Below are 18,460 nucleotides of genomic sequence, written 5' to 3'. Positions count from 1 at the left end.
GTCATGGTGGTGGACACCAGCACAGACACGCCGCAGCTGGTGGTGGCGGCTGAGCTAGGCGATCGTGCTATAATAAAGTTGTACGATCGGACCGCGAGGCTAGTGGACAACGACGGGGAGCTGATGCTAGTCCACCGGATCCCGTACGACGGTCTCAACACTCTCCGGGAAGGCTACCAGGTGCATAGTGTGGACCTGGAGGCAAGAACCACTCTACCCATGGATGGGCTCGGTGAGCGCGCCTTGTTTGTCGGCCATGGCCGCTTGGGGAAGGCGCCCGCCGTTTTGCTGCCCGCCCGGCTATCCCCTTACGTTCGTGCTAACACCGTCTACTCGTGCAAACATTACGGCGACTACTGCTGGTGCAGAAATCGTCATGGCAAGTTTGATTACCGCCCGATAATTGACGTCTACCGTCTCCCCTATGGACGCATCCGAGGCGGCATTGGCGACGCCGACGCCGACTCTTGCAGTGTCATTGAATATGTATCTCGCTATGTCTGCGGTTCAAACATCATCGTACATCAGCCACGTTACAGTCAACGGCTGCAACAACGGCGACTCCTCCAACTGAGCGCACTTCAGTGTAATATGGGTAGCCAAGGGTGATGTTGTCTGATACTAATGACATATTTCTATTTATATATGATACATGTAGAAAACTTCAGTGTAATATGCGTAGCCAAGAGTGATATTGTCTGATACTAATGACAGATTTCTATTTATATATGATACATGTAGGGAGGTATGTTTTATCTATATCCACGTCGTCCCACATTGAGTTTATCAAAGTTTAACCGAGTTTAGTTCATAGCCATTAGGCAGCATTCCTTCCGACTGGTGTCCCAGTTCTTCAGATTCAGTATGCATTCATACATGACGTACAGTCATCATATTGATGTATGTATACACGTGGAATGACAGATGCATCCTACTATCCACGTACCACTTTAATACTTTTGTGAACTGCCAATCAGTAAACGAGCACTACAATTTATGAGCGGACGCGCTGGCGGTAGCCGTACTCGCGCAGCATGGTGTCGACGTCGCGGCCGTACCACCAGGCACGACGGCCGGCGTTGTTGAAGCGACTGCACGAGTGGTCGGCCGCCCGCACGAGCTCGACGTACGGCGCGCTCATCTTCAAAACACCGCTGCAAGGTCGGGCTTTCGACGGCGTTGGCCGGCAAGCTCCTCTCCGTCGGCGTCATCCGGTTTCGCCGTTCCCTCGCGAGGGCTCGTGTCTGTGCTCCTGTCTGTGGCGGCGGCATGGCGAAGCCGCCGTTGGAGACGTGTCATCCGTGCGGCAGTTTGTACTGCAATGGCCGTGAGGCTGAGATGCAACGAGCGGAGCACGCCGTCGCTGCTGCCGCCGGCCTCGTCGTTGTGCGCCATTGTCGGTGGGTGCGTGGGTGGTTTGCGCGGCGGTTGGACGGCGGCAGCTAGGGTTGAAAGGCGAGGAACGGAAAGAAGTGCACGCCGGTGTGGTTTTAAGGGAGGCGGTGGACGCGCGGATGCGCATTGAAGGCGCGTGGATAAGGTAGGTGCTCGCCGCGTCAATACGGGAGAATTGTCGTACACCAACGGCCGGGCGATGTGCCGACGGCCAAATGTCGGGGCCGTCGGCACAGGAGCCTCCGGAGCGCGGCGACAAGGATGGCTGTCGGCGTTAAATTGGTCGTCGGTACAGGCTGGGCCACCGTCGGCACAGTTCTTACCGTCGGCACAGGACCAGTCTGGCCGTCGGCACAATATTTTTTTTTCCTTTTTTTCACTATAGACCTGTGCCGACGGTTCAGCATAGATTTTTTCTATTTCTTCACGGCTGTCTTCAAAAAAGCATAACTAAATCATTCTAATTGAGAAAAATAAGTATAATATATCAAATTTTGCAGAAAAATAAGATCTATCATAGAAAAATATCAACTTAAACAAATATTCTTAGAAATGAGTTATAATGTTCGAGGTTTCATGGCTTTCGCACACGCCAAAAATGAAAAATGGTCGCTCGTGGGTCCGATTAGAAATCCGCGTTGGGCATTGCTTACCATCCTAGGGCCCACACACGTGCTAAATATGATCTCATTTCGGAAAACTATGTCATGCCGAGGCCGTTTTCCACCTCATTTCCCCTAAAATCCATAGAAGTCTGGACGTGATAGCCCTTTTCGTGAAGGATTTTTCAAAATAATTGTCGTATCTCAGTTTTGACAAACGGAATAGTTACTATGACATATAAAATGATGCCGCGCGGCTCCGTGGGATTTTTTGACTTCGTTCAAATTGCCATCTGGCCAAAACAGGGCCCCCGGGACATGCGGTATCGCCGTACCGGGCGTGCGGGTGCACCCATTCGCGAACAAACTAAACAGACAAAAATTAGCACATATAATGATGCATCGTAGAACTAAAAACATTTTTTTCCAAAATTTCTGGAGCGACGGAGAGTTGACCCCTAGTTCAAATCTGATCAGTTTCCAGCGGATTCGGCAGGACACCGCCGGAAGCCGCATGGATTCCCAAAAAGCTAACGCATGCACGTGTCATGTGATAGGTGGTGTGTAGGTGGTCTACTATCATCGCACGGAGGTTTCACGTCATACTAAAATGCGACCCATGTAGCTGCTTCACAAATAAAAACCGTTTGGGCACGCTAAAAATGAAAAGATTGTCGCCCGTGGGTCACATTAGAAATCCGCTCCCAGGATCTTTCTTCCCATCCTAGGGCCCACACACGTGCCAAATATGACCTCGTTTCGGCAAACTATGTCATGCCGAGGCCGTTTCTCACCTTATTTCCCCTAAAATCCATAGAACTCCGGACGTGATAGCCCTTTTCGTGAAGAATTTTTCAAAATAATTGCCATATCCTAGTTTTGACAAACGGAATAGTTACTATGACATATAAAATAACGCCGCGTGGCTCCGTAGGATTTTTTTGACTTCGTTCAAATTGCCATCTGGCCCAAACTGGCCCCCCGGAACATGCGGTATCGCCGTACCGGGCGTGCGGGTGCACCCATTCGCGAACAAACTAAACGGACAAAAATTAGCACATATAATGATGCGTCGTAGAACTAAAACATTTTTTCCGGAATTTCTGGAGCGACGGATAGTTGACCCCTAGTTCAAATCCGGTCAGTTTCCAGCGGATTCGGCAGGACACCGCCGGAAGCCGCATGGGTTCCCAAAAAGCTAACGCCTGCACATGTCATGTGATAGGTGGTGTGTAGGTGGTCTAATATCATCGCACGGAGGTTTCACGTCACTACTAGGAAAAGCCTTATTGCTGGCGCACCAAAAACGGCTATTGCCGGCGCACCAGAGCCCGCCGGTGGGAACGGGCCGGTGGTAATGAGTTATCCCCGGCGAACCAGCAGGTGCGCCAGCAGTAACATGAACTATCCCCGGCGAACCAGGCCAGGTGCGCCGGCGGTATGATTTTTCAGTTTTTTTAAAAAAGGCCGATCTTGATCTAGATCTAGATCTAGCTTGGGTTCGTCCTCGAAAACCATGAAACTGGGCATGTCGTTGTTGCGTCGAGGTAGGAGTAGGAGGAGGTGTAGGAGGCCGGAGGTGGAGGAGGAGGTGACCGGAGGTGGAGGAGGAGGTGAGGTGGAGGAGGAGGAGGATGTCACCGGAGGGTGGATGTCACCGGAGTAGGAGGAGGAGGAGGAGGAGGAGGAGGAGGAGGAGTATGTCACCGGAGTAGGAGGAGGAGGAGTATGTCACCGGAGGGAGGATGTCACCGGAGTAGGAGGATGTCACCGGAGTAGGAGGATGTCGCCGGAGGAGGTCGTTGTCGTCATCGTCGGAGGAGCCCGTCAGGGAGGAGAAGAGGAGGAGGAGGAGGAGGAGGAGGAGGAGAAGTGGAAGAGGAGGAGGAGGAGGCTAGTCTGCGCCTATATAGTAGAGGTTACTGCCGGCGCACCTAGTATGGTGGTGCGCCGGGGGTACTTTTTAATTTTTTTCATCAAAATCTAAAACCTGAAAAAAGTCCTGTTTCTGTTTTCCAATTGACGAATCCATTTTTTGTCCAAACGGCCGTAGGCCGTTGAATTCGAATAGGAAATTTCGAGTAGATCGATTTTGATATAAAAAAGTTTTTCATCCGAGGTCGTATGCAACCGTAAATCCTGTTTTACCGAAACATGACGCCATTTTGCATAATACATCGAAATTCAAATTTTCAAAATTTCACTAAAACTAGATCACATATTACATGGGCATTTCAAAGGATTTTATTTTTTGAATTTTCTCTCATTTTCTATTATTTTTTCGAAAACTGAAAAGGCGATTCCCGGGGGGGGGTGGAGAGAAAAATCTAGGCAACTTACCCCCGGCGCACCTCTATGGTGGTGCGCTGGTGGTAAATTGTCTACCGCCGGCGCACCACCATAGAGGTGCGCCGGGGTAAGGTGCCCGAATGTTTGCTGTTGGCCGATCTCTTCGAATTTTATCCCCGGCGCACTAATTTTTGTTGTGCGCCGGCGACATAGGTTCTTCGCCGGCGCGGCCGAATTTGGCTCGCCGGCGGTACTTTGCCACCGGCGCGCGTCATGATGGTGCGCCGGCACTATTCCCGTGCAGCTGTAGCCCTTTTCCTAGTAGTGTGTCATACTAAAATGCGACCCATGTAGCTGCTTCACAAATAAAAACCGTTTGGGCACGCTAAAAATGAAAAGATGGTCGCCCGCAATCCGACCCAGGATCTTTTTTCCCATCCTAGGGCCCACACACGTATCAAATATGACCTCGTTTCAGCAAACTATGTCATGTCGAGGCCGTTACCTACCTCATTTCCCCTAAAATCCATAGAACTCCGGACGTGATAGCCCATTTCGTGAAGGATTTTTCAAAATAATTATCGTATCCCAGTTTTGACAAGCGGAATAGTTACTATGACATATAAAATGACGCCGCGCGGCTCCGTGGGATTTTTTTGACTTCGTTCAAATTGCCATCTGGCCAAAACTGCCCCCCCCCCCCCGGGACATGCGGTATGGCCGTACCGGGCGTGCGGGTGCACCCATTCGCGAACAAACTAAACGGACAAAAATTAGCACATATAATGATGCGTCGTAGAACTAAAACATTTTTTCGGAATTTCTGGAGCGACGGATAGTTGACCCCTAGTTCAAATCCAGTCAGTTTCCAGCGGATTCGGCGGGACACCGCCGGAAGCCGCATGGGTTCCCAAAAAGCTAACACGTGCACATGTCATGTGATAGGTGGTGCGTAGGTGGTTTACTATCATCACACGGAGGTTTCACGTCATACTAAAATGCGACCCATGTAGCTGATTCACAAATAAAAACCGTTTGGGCGCGCTAAAAATGAAAAGATGGTCATCCGTGGGTCGGATTAGAAATCCTCTCCCGAGATCTTTCTTCCCATCCTAGGGCCGACACACGTACCAAATATGACCTCGTTTCGGCAACTACATCATGCCAAGGCCGTTTCCCACCTCATTTCCCCTAAAATACATAGCACTCCGGACGTGATAGCCCATTTCGTGAAGGATTTTTCAAAATAATTGTTGTATCCCAGTTTTGACAAACGGAATAGTTACTATGACATATAAAATGACGCCACGCGGCTCCGTGGTATTTTTTGACTTCGTTCAAATTGCCGTCTGGCCAAAACTGGGCCCTCAGGACATGCGGTATCGCCATACCGGGCGTGCGGGTGCAGCCATTCGCGAACAAACTAAACGGACAAAAATTAGCACATATAATGATGCGTCGTAGAACTAAAAATATTTTTTCCGGAATTTCTGGAGCGACGGATAGTTGATCCCTAGTTCAAATCCGGTCAGTTTCCAGCGGATTCCGCGGGACACCATGATGCGTGCAGTCGACACGTCCGTTGGGAACCCCAAGAGGAAGGTGTGATGCGTACAGTAGCAAGTTTTCCCTCAGAAAGAAACCAAGGTTTATCGAACCAGTAGGAGCCAAGAAGCACGTTGAAGGTTGATGGCGGCGGAGTGTAGTGCGGCGCAACACCAGGGATTCCGGCGCCAACGTGGAACCTGCACAACACAATCACAGAACTTTGCCCCAACGTAACAGTGAGGTTGTCAATCTCACCGGCTTGCTGTAAACAAAGGATTAGATGTATAGTGTGGATGATGATGATTGTTTGTGAAGAACAGTAAAGAACAATTGAGTAGATTGTATTTCAGATGTAAAGAATAGGACCGGGGTCCACAGATCACTAGTGGTGTCTCTCCCATAAGATAAACATATGTTGGGTGAACAAATTACAGTTGGGAAATTGACAAATAAAGAAGGCATAACAATGCACATACATATATCATGATGAGTACTATGAGATTTAATCATGGCATTACGACAAAGTACATAGACCGCTATCCAGCATGCATCTATGCCTAAAAAGTCCACCTTCAGGTTATCATCCGAACCCCCTCCAGTATTAAGTTGCAAACAACAGATAATTGCATTAAGTATGGTGCGTAATGTAATCAACACAAATATCCTTAGACAAAGCATCGATTTTTTATCCCTAGTGGCAACAACACATCCACAACCTTAGAACTTTCTGTCACTGTCCCAGATTTAATGGAGGCATGAACGCACTATCGAGCATAAATACTCCCTCTTGGAGTCACAAGTATCAACTTGGCCAGAGCCTCTACTAGCAACGGAGAGCATGCAAGAACATAAATAACATATATGATAGATTGATAATCAACTTGACATAGTATTCAATATTCATCGGATCCCAACAAACACAACATGTAGCATTACAAATAGATGATCTTGATCATGATAGGCAGCTCACAAGATCTAACATGATAGCACAATGAGGAGAAGACAACCATCTAGCTATCGCTATGGACCCATAGTCCAGGGGTGGACTACTCACACATCGATCCGGAGGTGATCATGGCGATGAAGAGACCTCCGGGAGATGATTCCCTCTCCGGCAGGGTGCCGGAGGCGATCTCCTGAATCCCCCGAGATGGGATTGGCGGCGGCGGCGTCTCTGGAAGGTTTTCCGTATCGTGGCTCTCGGTACTGGGGGTTTCGCGACGAAGACTTTAAGTAGGCGGAAGGGCAGGTCAGGAGGCCACACGAGGGCCCCACACGCCAGGGCCGCGCGGCCAGCACCTGGGCCGTGATGACCCACAAGTATAGGGGATCGCAACAGTCTTCGAGGGAAGTAAAACCCAAATTTATTGATTCGACACAAGGGGAGGTAAAGAATACTTATAAGCCTTAACAACTGAGTTGTCAATTCAGCCGCACCTGGAAAAGCACTAGCAACAGGGGTGATGTGAAAGTAGCAATGATATGAGAGCAGTAGTAACAAGAATACGACAGCAAAGTAGTAGTAATATGAGAGCAATGGCACCGTAAAACAGCTTGACATGTAGAACGAGTATATGATGATGAAAGATGGACCGGGGTTCCCAGCTATCTACACTAGTGGCAACTCTCCAATAACAAGTGTTGGGTGAACAAATTACGATCGGGCAATTGATAGGATTGAAATAGCATTAAGACAGAATATCAAGATCATTAATCATGTAGGCATGTTTTCCAATAATAGTCGTACGTGCTCGCAATGAGAAACTTGCACAACATCTTTTGTCCTACCAGCCGGTGGCAGCCGGCCTCTAGGGAAACTATCTGGATATTAAGGTACTCCTTTTAATAGAGTACCGGAGCAAAGCATTAACACTCCGTGAAAACATGTGTCCCTCACATCACCGCCATCCCCTCCGGTTGTCCCGATTTCGTCACTTCGGGGCCATTGGTTCCGGACAGTGACATGTGCATACAACTTGTAGATACAATCTAAGCAATAAGTATAGAGCTCAAATCTAAGATCATGCCACTCGGGCCCTAGTGACAAGCATTAAGCATAACAAGATTGCAGCAACAATAACTTCATAAACTTTGTAGATAGACAATCATAATGTAACAATCCATCGGATCCCGACAAACACAACACCGATTACATCGATGAATCTCAATCATGTAAGGCAGCTCATGAGATCATTGTATTGAAGTACATGGGGGAGAGAATACCAACTAGCTACAGCTAGAACCCGTAGTCCATGGGGGAACTACTCACGGAGCATGATGGAGGCGGTGGCGTTGATGGAGATGGCTTCCGGGGCACTTCGCCGTCCCGGCAGGGTGCCGGGACGAGACTTCTGTCCCCCGAATTGGAGTTTCGCGATGGTGGCGGCGCCCCTGGAGTCTTTCTGGAGTTTCGTCAAGAGTTACGGTGTTTTTAGGTCGAAAGGGGTTAAATAGGCGAAGAGGCGGCGCAGGGGGCACCTGGGGGCGCCACACCACAGGCCGGCGCGGGCCCAGGCCAGGCCGCGCCGCCCTATGGTGTGGTGGCCCTCTGGCCCCTCTCCGACTCTTCTTCGGTGTTCTGGACGCTTCCGGGAAAAATAGGAGGTTTGGTCTTCGTTTCGTCGAATTCCGAGAATATTGCCCGAACAGCCTTTCTGGAACCAAAAACAGCAGAAAAACGAGAACCGGCACCGTGGCATCTTGTTAATAGGTTAGTTCCGGAAAATGCATGAAATCATCATAAAGTGCAAGCAAAACATGTAAGTATTGTCATAAAACAAGCATGGAACGACAGAAATTATGGATACGTCGGGGACGTATCAGCATCCCCAAGCTTAGTTCTCGCTCGTCCCGAGCAGGTAAACGATAAAAAGAATAATTTCGTAGTGACATGCTACTTACATAACCTTGATCATACTATTACAAAGCATATGAAATGAATGAAGTGACTCAAGGCAATGATCTATAGTTGCTAACAAATAGATAACATATAGCAAAACTTTTCATGAAGAGTACTTTCAAGACAAGTATCAAAAATCTCGCACAAGAGTTAACTCATAAAGCAATAAGTTCAAAGTAAAGGCATTGAAGCAACACAAAGGAAGATATAAGTTTTAGCGGTTGCTTTCAACTTGTAACATGCATATCTAATGGATAATTGTCAACACAAAGTAATATGATGAATGCAAATATGCAAGTATGTAAGAATCAATGCACAGTTGACACAAGTGTTTGCTTCTAAGATGGAAGGAAATAGGTAAACTGACTCAACATAAAGTAAAAGAAAGGTCCTTCAAAGAGGAAAGCATCGATTGCTATATTTGTGCTAGAGCTTTGGTTTTGAAAACATAAAGAGAGCATAAAAGTAAAGTTTTGAGAGGTGTTTGTTGTTGTCAACGAATGGTAGTGGGTACTCTAACCCCCTTGCTAGACAAACCTTCAAGAGCGGCTCCCATGAATTATTTTTATTTTTGGGTGGCACTCCTTCCAACCTTTCTTTCACAAACCATGGCTAACCGAATCCTTCGGGTGCCGTCCAACAATCACATACCATGGAGGAGTGTCTATTTTTGTTAATTAATTTGGGACTGGGAATCCCATTGCCAGCTCTTTTTGCAAAATTATTGGATAAGCGGATGAAGCCACTAGTCCATTGGTGAAAGTTGCCCAACAAGATTGAAAGATAAACACCACATACTTCCTCATGAGCTATAAAACATTGACACAAATTGAGAAGCATTTTGAATTGTTTAAAGGTAGCACTCAAGCAATTTACTTTGGAATGGCAGGAAATACCACATAGTAGGTAGGTATGGTGGACACAAATGGCATAGTGGTTGGCTCAAGTATTTTGGATGCATGAGAAGTATTCCCTCTCGATACAAGGCTTAGGCTAGCAAGGCTATTTGAAGCAAACACAAGTATGAACCGGTACAACAAAACTTACATAAGAACATATTGCAAGCATTATAATACTCTACACTGTCTTCCTTGTTGCTCAAACACTTTTACCAGAAAATATCTAGACCTTAAGAGAGATCAATCATGCAAACCAATTTCAACAAGCTCTACAGTAGTTCTCCACTAATAGGCTTATACTACATGAAAAAACTTAATCATGATCTACTTGAGAGCTCAAAACAATTGCCAAGTGTCAAATTATCCAAGACATATGAGGCATTTTCTCGTTTCCAACCAAATATAAATAAGTGCAATAGCTTCCAACTTTTATCATTGAACATTAAAAGTAAAATGAAGAACACGAGTGTTCATATGAAAAAGCGGAGCGTGTATCTCTCCCACACAAGGATTGCTAGGATCCGAATTTATTCAAACATAAACAAAAATAAAAGCACACAGGCGCTCCAAGTAAAGCACATAAGATGTGACCGAATAAAAATATAGTTTCAGGGGAGAAACCTGATAAGTTGATGAAGAAGGGGATGCCTTGGGCATCCCCAAGCTTAGACGCTTGAGTCTTCTTGAAATATGCAGTGGATGAACCACGGGGCATCCCCAAGCTTAGACTTTTCACTCTTCTCGATCATATATCATCCTCCTCTCTTGACCCTTGAAAACTTCCTTCACACCAAACTTCTCATAAACTTCATTAGAGGGGTTAGTACTCAAAAAATTTGCATCCACCTTGGTCCTGTAGTGGCACATTGCAAGAACTCAATAAAACATTAGCTACAGCTCTCAACGTCTAGAAAATCTCGCTCAAAGTCCACAAGAGACAATGCAAAAAAAACAGAGACAGAATCTGCCAAAACAGAACAGCCAGTAAAGACGAATTTTAATAAAATACTTCCGTTGCTCAAATCAGAAAACTCAAAACTAATGAAAGTTGCGTACATATCTGAGGATCACTCACGTAAATTGGCATAATTTTGAGTTACCTACAGAGAATTAGACCCAGATTCGTGACGAGAAAGAAATCTGTTTCTGCGCAGTAATCCAAATCTAGTATCAACCTTCGATTAGAGGCTTCACTTGGCACAACAAAACACAAAACTAAGATAAGGAGAGGTTGCTACAGTAGTAAAAAACTTCCAAGACACAAATATAAAACAAAGTACTGTAGCAAAATAACACATGGGTTATCTCCCAAGAAGTTCTTTTCTTTATAGCCATTAAGATGGGCTCAGCAGTTTTAATGATGCACTCGCAAGAAATAGTATTTGAAGCAAAAGAGAGCATCAAGAGGCAAATCCAAAACACATTTAAGTCTAACATGCTTCCTATGCATAGGAATCTTGTACACAAATAAATTCATGAAGAACAAAGTGACAAGCATAAGAAGATAAAACAAGTGTAGCTTCAAAATTTTAAGCACATAGAGAGGTGTATTAGTACCATGAAAATTTCTCCCACCATATTTTCCTCTCTCATAATAATTTTCAGTAGTTTCATGAACAAACTCAACAATATAACTATCACATGCAGCATACTTTTCATGATTTCCAAACACATAATTTTTATCAAATTCAAGAATAGTGGAATTAAAACTTTCAAACTTACTTTTATTAATAATATAACAAGGTAGTTGATCAATCTCAATAGATATGGGACTCATAGAATAAGTCAAGAACTCTCCAATCCCATTTTCATTAGTAGTAGAATTAATATTATCAAGTAACATAGGACCATCATCTAGAGCTTTATCATAGACATTTGCCAAACAAAATTCTTTAGTACCATGCATTTCGACATCAGGCACGAACAAAGCATTATCATAAGATTTATCAAAGTAGCATGGATTATCATAGATAACAGTAGCATAATCATTCTCACAAGTATTACTTATAGGTACTATTTCAAGAGAATCCACAGGAACACAACATTCAACCTCTTCCGGTAAGCATGGAGGACAATCAAATAGTGTAAGAGATAAAGAGTTACTCTCATTAGAAGGTTGGCATGGGTAGCTAATCCATTCTTCCTTCTTTTGTTCATCACTCTCCTCCTGTTTTTCATCCAATGAGCTTTCAGGTTCATCAATTTCTTCTTCCATCGGTTCCTGCAAATTGTGAGTGCATTCTTGTGCATTAATGTGTCTCTCTTTATAATCAAGGATATAAGGATTCCTACTGTAGCATTCTATGCAAGAATTAAGGATAGTAGAGACATAATCTTTAAGGTCCTTAAAACAACACAAGTTTCATAATTCTCAACCATGAAGGATTCTATCTCGGAGGCTCCCATAAATAAGACAAATTGTTCTACCTCTTCGAACCCATAATGAATATAGCAATTCCGATTATAGTTCTTAATTAAAAATTCCTCACTAAAACCACATTGAAATTTAAGATGTTTAGTATCCTGTTGAGAGCAACAGTTTATATCATGGCATTTAAGCAAGATTTTAGCAATTGTATTCAATTTTTCTATCATAGCTCTCATTATTTTACCAGTTCTTGATTCTCTATAATTATTATAACATTCTATAAGCTCCAAGTAGGTTGTAGGTTCTCCCATAACAGCAGTTTTTAATTTTTCGGTTTTTCAAATTTTTATGGATTTTCGGGTATATGAGGAAAATAAAACAAGACAAAAAGTAACTAGGCAAAAGTAAACTAAGCAAAATAATTCTAGACAGAAATAAACTAAGCACAAATAAACTAGACAAAAGTAAACTAAGCAAAGCAAAATAAAACAAAATAAAAACAGAGAGAAAGGTAGAGTGTACTCCCCAGGTGAACTTATGAGTAGAGCTATGCCTCCCCGCAACGGCGCCGTAAAATAGTCTTGATGACCCACAAGTATAGGGGATCGCAATGGTCTTCGAGGGAAGTAAAACCCAAATTTATTGATTCGACACAAGGGGAGGTAAAGAATACTTATAAGCCTTAACAACTGAGTTGTCAATTCAGCCGCACTGGAAAAGCACTAGCAACAGGGGTGATGTGAAAGTAGCAGTGATATGAGAGCAGTAGTAACAAGTAATACATCAGCAAGTAGTAGTAATATGAGAGCAATGGCACCGTAAAACAGCTTGACATGTAGAACGAGTATATGATGATGAAAGATGGACCGGGTTCCCAGCTATCTACACTAGTGGCAACTCTCCAATAACAAGTGTTGGGTGAACAAATTACAATCGGGCAATTGATAGGATTGAAATAGCATTAAGACAGAATATCAAGATCATTAATCATGTAGGCATGTTTTCCAATAATAGTCGTACGTGCTCGCAATGAGAAACTTGCACAACATCTTTTGTCCTACCAGCCGGTGGCAGCCGGGCCTCTAGGGAAACTACTCGGATATTAAGGTACTCCTTTTAATAGAGTACCGGAGCAAAGCATTAACACTCCGTGAAAACATGTGTCCCTCACATCACCGCCATCCCCTCCGGTTGTCCCGATTTCGTCACTTCGGGGCCATTGGTTCCGGACAGTGACATGTGCATACAACTTGTAGATACAATCTAAGCAATAAGTATAGAGCTCAAATCTAAGATCATGCCACTCGGGCCCTAGTGACAAGCATTAAGCATAACAAGATTGCAAGCAACAATAACTTCATAAACTTTGTAGATAAACAATCATAATGTAACAATCCATCGGATCCCGACAAACACAACACCGATTACATCAGATGAATCTCAATCATGTAAGGCAGCTCATGAGATCATTGTATTGAAGTACATGTGGGAGAGAATACCAACTAGCTACAGCTAGAACCCGTAGTCCATGGGGGAACTACTCACGGAGCATGATGGAGGCGGTGGCGTTGATGGAGATGGCTTCCGGGGCACTTCCCCGTCCCGGCAGGTGCCGGGACAGAGACTTCGTCCCCCGAATTGGAGTTTCGCGATGGTGGCGGCGCCCCGGAGTCTTTCTCGGAGTTTCGTCAAGAGTTACGGTGTTTTTAGGTCGAAAGGGGTTAAATAGGCGAAGAGGCGGCGCAGGGGGCACTCGGGGCGCCACACCACGGCCGGCGCGGCCCGGGCCGGGCCGCGCCGCCCTATGGTGTGGTGGCCCTCCGGCCCCTCTCCGACTCTTCTTCGGTGTTCGGACGCTTCCGGGAAAAATAGGAGGTTTGGTCTTCGTTTCGTCGAATTCCGAGAATATTGCCCGAACAGCCTTTCTGGAACCAAAAACAGCAGAAAACAGGAACTGGCACTGTGGCATCTTGTTAATAGGTTAGTTTCGGAAAATGCATGAAATCATCATAAAGTGCAAGCAAAACATGTAAGTATTGTCATAAAACAAGCATGGAACGACAGAAATTATGGATACGTCGGGGACGTATCAGGCCGCGCCGCCCTGTTTTGTGGTCGCCTCGTGGCTCCACTTTGTTTCCTCTCCGGACTTCTGGAAGCTTCGTGGAAAAATAGGACCCTGGGCGTTGATTTCGTCCAATTCCGAGAATATTTCCTTACTAGGATTTCTGAAACCAAAAACAGCAGAAAACAAGAATCGGCTCTTCGGCATCTCGTCAATAGGTTAGTGCCGGAAAATGCATAATAATGACATATAATGTGTATAAAACATGTGAGTATCATCATAAAAGTAGCATGGAACATAAGAAATTATAGATACGTTTGGGACGTATCAAGCATCCCCAAGCTTAGTTCCTACTCGCCCTCGAGTAGGTAAACGATAACAAAGATAATTTCGAAGTGACATGCTATCATAATCTTGATCATACTATTGTAAGAATATGAGATGAATGCAGCGATTCGAAGCAATGATGAAGATAATGAGTAAACAAATGAATCATATAGCAAAGACTTTTCATGAATAATACTTTCAAAATAAGCATCAATAAAGACTTGCATAAGAGTTACTCATAAAGCAATAAATTCAAAGTAAATGCATTGAAGCAACACAAAGGAAGATAAAAGTTTCAGCGGTTGCTTTCAACTTCAACATGTATATCTCATGGATAATTGTCAACACAAAGTAATATAACAAGTGCAATAGGTAAACATGTAAGAATCAATGCACACAGTTTGACACAAGTGTTTGCTTCTGGGATAGAAAGAATAGGCAAACTGACTCAACAATAAAGTAAAAGATAGGCCCTTCGCAGAGGGAAGCATTGGTTACTATATTTGTGCTAGAGCTTTTCATTTTGAAAACAAGAAACAATTTTGTCAACGGTAGTAATAAAGCATATGTGTTATGTATAAGATATCTTATAAGTTGCAAGCCTCATGCATAGTATACTAATAGTGCTCGCACCTTGTCCTAATTAGCTTGGATTAACGCGGATTATCATTGCATAGCATATGTTTCAACCAAGTGTCACAAAGGGGTACCTCTATGCCGCCTGTACAAAGGTCTAAGGAGAAAGCTCGCATTGGATTTCTCGCTTTTGATTATTCTCAACTTAGACATCCATACCGGGACAACATAGACAACTGATAATGGACTCCTCTTTAATGCATAAGCATTCAACAACAGTTAATATTCTCATAAGAGATTGAGGATTAATTGTCCAAACTGAAACTTCCACCATGAATCATGGCTTTAGTTAGCGGCCCAATGTTCTTCTCTAACATTATGCATACTCAAACCATTTGATCATGAAAATCGCCCTTACTTCGTACAACACGAACATGCATAGCAACTCACATGATATTCAACAAAGGTAAAAGAGTTGATGGCGTCCCCAGAAACATGGTTACCGCTCAACAAGCAACTTATTAAGAAATAAGACACATAAGTACATATTCTTCACCACGATAGTTTTTAAGGCTATTTGTCCCATGAGCTATATATTGCAAAGGCAAAGGAATAGAATTTTAAAGGTAGCACTCAAGTAATGTACTTTGGAATGGCGGAGAAATACCATGTGGTAGGTAGGTATGGTGGACACAAATGGCATAGTATTTGGCTCAAGGATTTGGATGCACGAGAAGAATTCCTCTCAATACAAGGCTAAGCTAGCAAGGTTGTTTGAAGCAAACTCAAGTATAAAAGGTGCAGCAAAGCTCACATATGAACATATTGTAACTATTATAAGACTTTACATTGTCTTCTTGTTGTTCAAATACCTCAACCAGAAAATATCTAGACTATAGAGATCAATCATGCAAACCAAATTTTAACAAGCTCTATGTAGTTATTCATTAATGGGTGCAAGGTACATGATGCAAGAGCTTAAACATGATCTATATGAGCACAACAATTGCCAAGTATCACATTATTCAAGACATTAAACCATTTACCACATGCAGCATTTTCCGTTTCCAACCATATAACAATGAATGAAGTAGTCCAACTTTCGCAGTGAACATTAAAGATAAAGCTAAGAACACATGTGTTCATACGAAACAGCGGAGCGTGTCTCTCTCCCACACAAAGAATGCTAGGATCCGATCTTATTCAAACAAAAACAAAAATAAAAACAAACAGACGCTCCAAGTAAAGCACATAAGATGTGACGGAATAAAAATATAGTTTCACTAGAGGAACCTGATAAGTTGTCGATGTAGAAGGGATGCCTTGGTCATCCCCAAGCTTAGATGCTTGAGTCTTCTTAAAATATGCAGGGATGAACCACGGGGGCATCCCCAAGCTTTGACTTTTCACTCTTCTTGATCATATTGTATCATCCTCCTCTCTTGACCCTTGAAAACTTCCTCCACACCAAACTCGAAACAAACTCATTAGAGGGTCAGTGCATAATTCATATATTCAGAGGTGACATAATCATTCTTAACACTTCTAGACATTGCACAAAGCTACTGAAAGTTAATGGAACAAAGAAATCCATCAAACATAGCAAAACAGGCAATGCGAAATAAAAGGCAGAATCTGTCAAAACAGAACAGTTCGTAAAGACGAATTTTAAAGTGGCACCAGAATTGCTCAGATGAAAATGCCCAAATTGAATGAAAGTTGCGTACATATCTGAGGATTACGCACGTAAATTGGCAGATTTTTATGAGTTACCTACAGAGAGGCATATCGAAATTCGTGACAGCAAGAAATCTGTTTCTGCGCAGCAATCCAAATCTAGTATTGGCTTTACTATCAAAGACTTTACTTGGCACAACAATGCAATAAAATAAAGATAAGGAGAGGTTGCTACAGTAGTAACAACTTCCAAGACTCAAATATAAAATAAAGTGCAGAAGTAAAATAATGGGTTGTCTCCCATAAGCGCTTTCTTAACGCCTTTCAGCCTAGGCGCGTAAAGTGTGTATCAAGTATTGTCAAGAGATGAAGCATCAACATTACCTCGGGCTTTATGCATATCCTTCTTATTATTTTTCTTACTCTTTGGTTTAGGGAATACATGTCTACCTCCCGGCGTAGAGGTGAATTTTAGGGTGCCTTCTCCCACATTTATGACTTGTCCCAATAGTTTCAGTAGGGATCTTCCAAGTGTGATTTGTCCTGTTCCTACACATTCAATAACAAGATAATCAGTGGATACTGTTCTTCCAAGAATGGTTGTATGCACACCTTCGGCTATTCCTTTAGGAATTATAACAGAGTTATCAGTAAGAGTTATTCCTTCTCCCCCTTCAACGAGTCCCCAAAGTGTCAAAGATTCATAGATACTCTTAGGCATAAGGAAAAATTCAGACGTAATATCACAATGGGCATGAAAAGTTTCACCACCAATAACAACTTTAATAGTAGGGTCCCATTTTGAAGGTTCGGAGTTCACTAAAACTTGATCAAGACGATTACGAACATAACTATAATTTTCTTTCAAGTAAGATGCACTTGTCTCAAGAGTGTTTAATCTATTATAAATGCTAATAAGAGCTGAATCAAAGTTATTAGCTGAACTATGTGATGCAACCAATTTCTTTATGGCATTAAAAGTTCGATCCCCATCGCAATGAAGGAAATATCCTCCCACTACAGCATCCAAGGCATATCTATAGCGAATCATAAGACCAAAATAAAAATTACTAAGGAGCAAACTTAGAGTCATTTGAGGTTCAGCCTTACGATAAGAATCAAAAATTCTAGACCAAGCATCTTTAAAACTCTCCTCATCCCCTTGTTTAAAAGTAAAGATTAATTCATGAGGTGAAGAAGTAACAGGTTCAGAGCTAGACATGATAACAAAATAAACTAAATGCAAGTAACTAATTTTTTGTGTTTTCGATATAGAGAGCGCAAACAAGACAGTAAATAAAGTAAATGCAAGTAACTAATTTTTTTTGTGTTTTCGATATAGAGAACAAGACAGTAAATAAAGTAAAACTATCAACTAATTTTTTTGTGTTTTGTTTAAGTGCAGCAAACAAAGTAGTAAATAAAGTAAAACAAAGAAAGACAAAAACAAAGTAAAGAGATTGGAAGTGGGAGACTCCCCTTGCAGCGTGTCTTGATCTCCCCGGCAACGGCGCCAGAAAAAGAGCTGTTGCTGTGGGAGTTGGCAATTTCCGTGGTGTAGCTTTTCTTCAGTTCCCCGGCAACGGCGCCAGAAAAAGAGCTTGATGCGTGCAGTCGACACGTCCGTTGGGAACCCCAAGAGGAAGGTGTGATGCGTATAGTAGCAAGTTTTCCTCGTAAAGAAACCAAGGTTTATCGAACCAAGTAGGAGCCAAGAAGCACGTTGAAGGTTGATGGCGGCGGAGTGTAGTGCGGCGCAACACCGGGGATTCCGGCGCCAACGTGGAACCCGCACAACACAATCACGTAACTTTG

Source organism: Lolium rigidum, chromosome 7 (genome assembly GCF_022539505.1).
Source record: "Lolium rigidum isolate FL_2022 chromosome 7, APGP_CSIRO_Lrig_0.1, whole genome shotgun sequence".
NCBI lineage: Eukaryota > Viridiplantae > Streptophyta > Magnoliopsida > Poales > Poaceae > Lolium > Lolium rigidum.
This window is presented reverse-complemented; position numbering follows the sequence as displayed.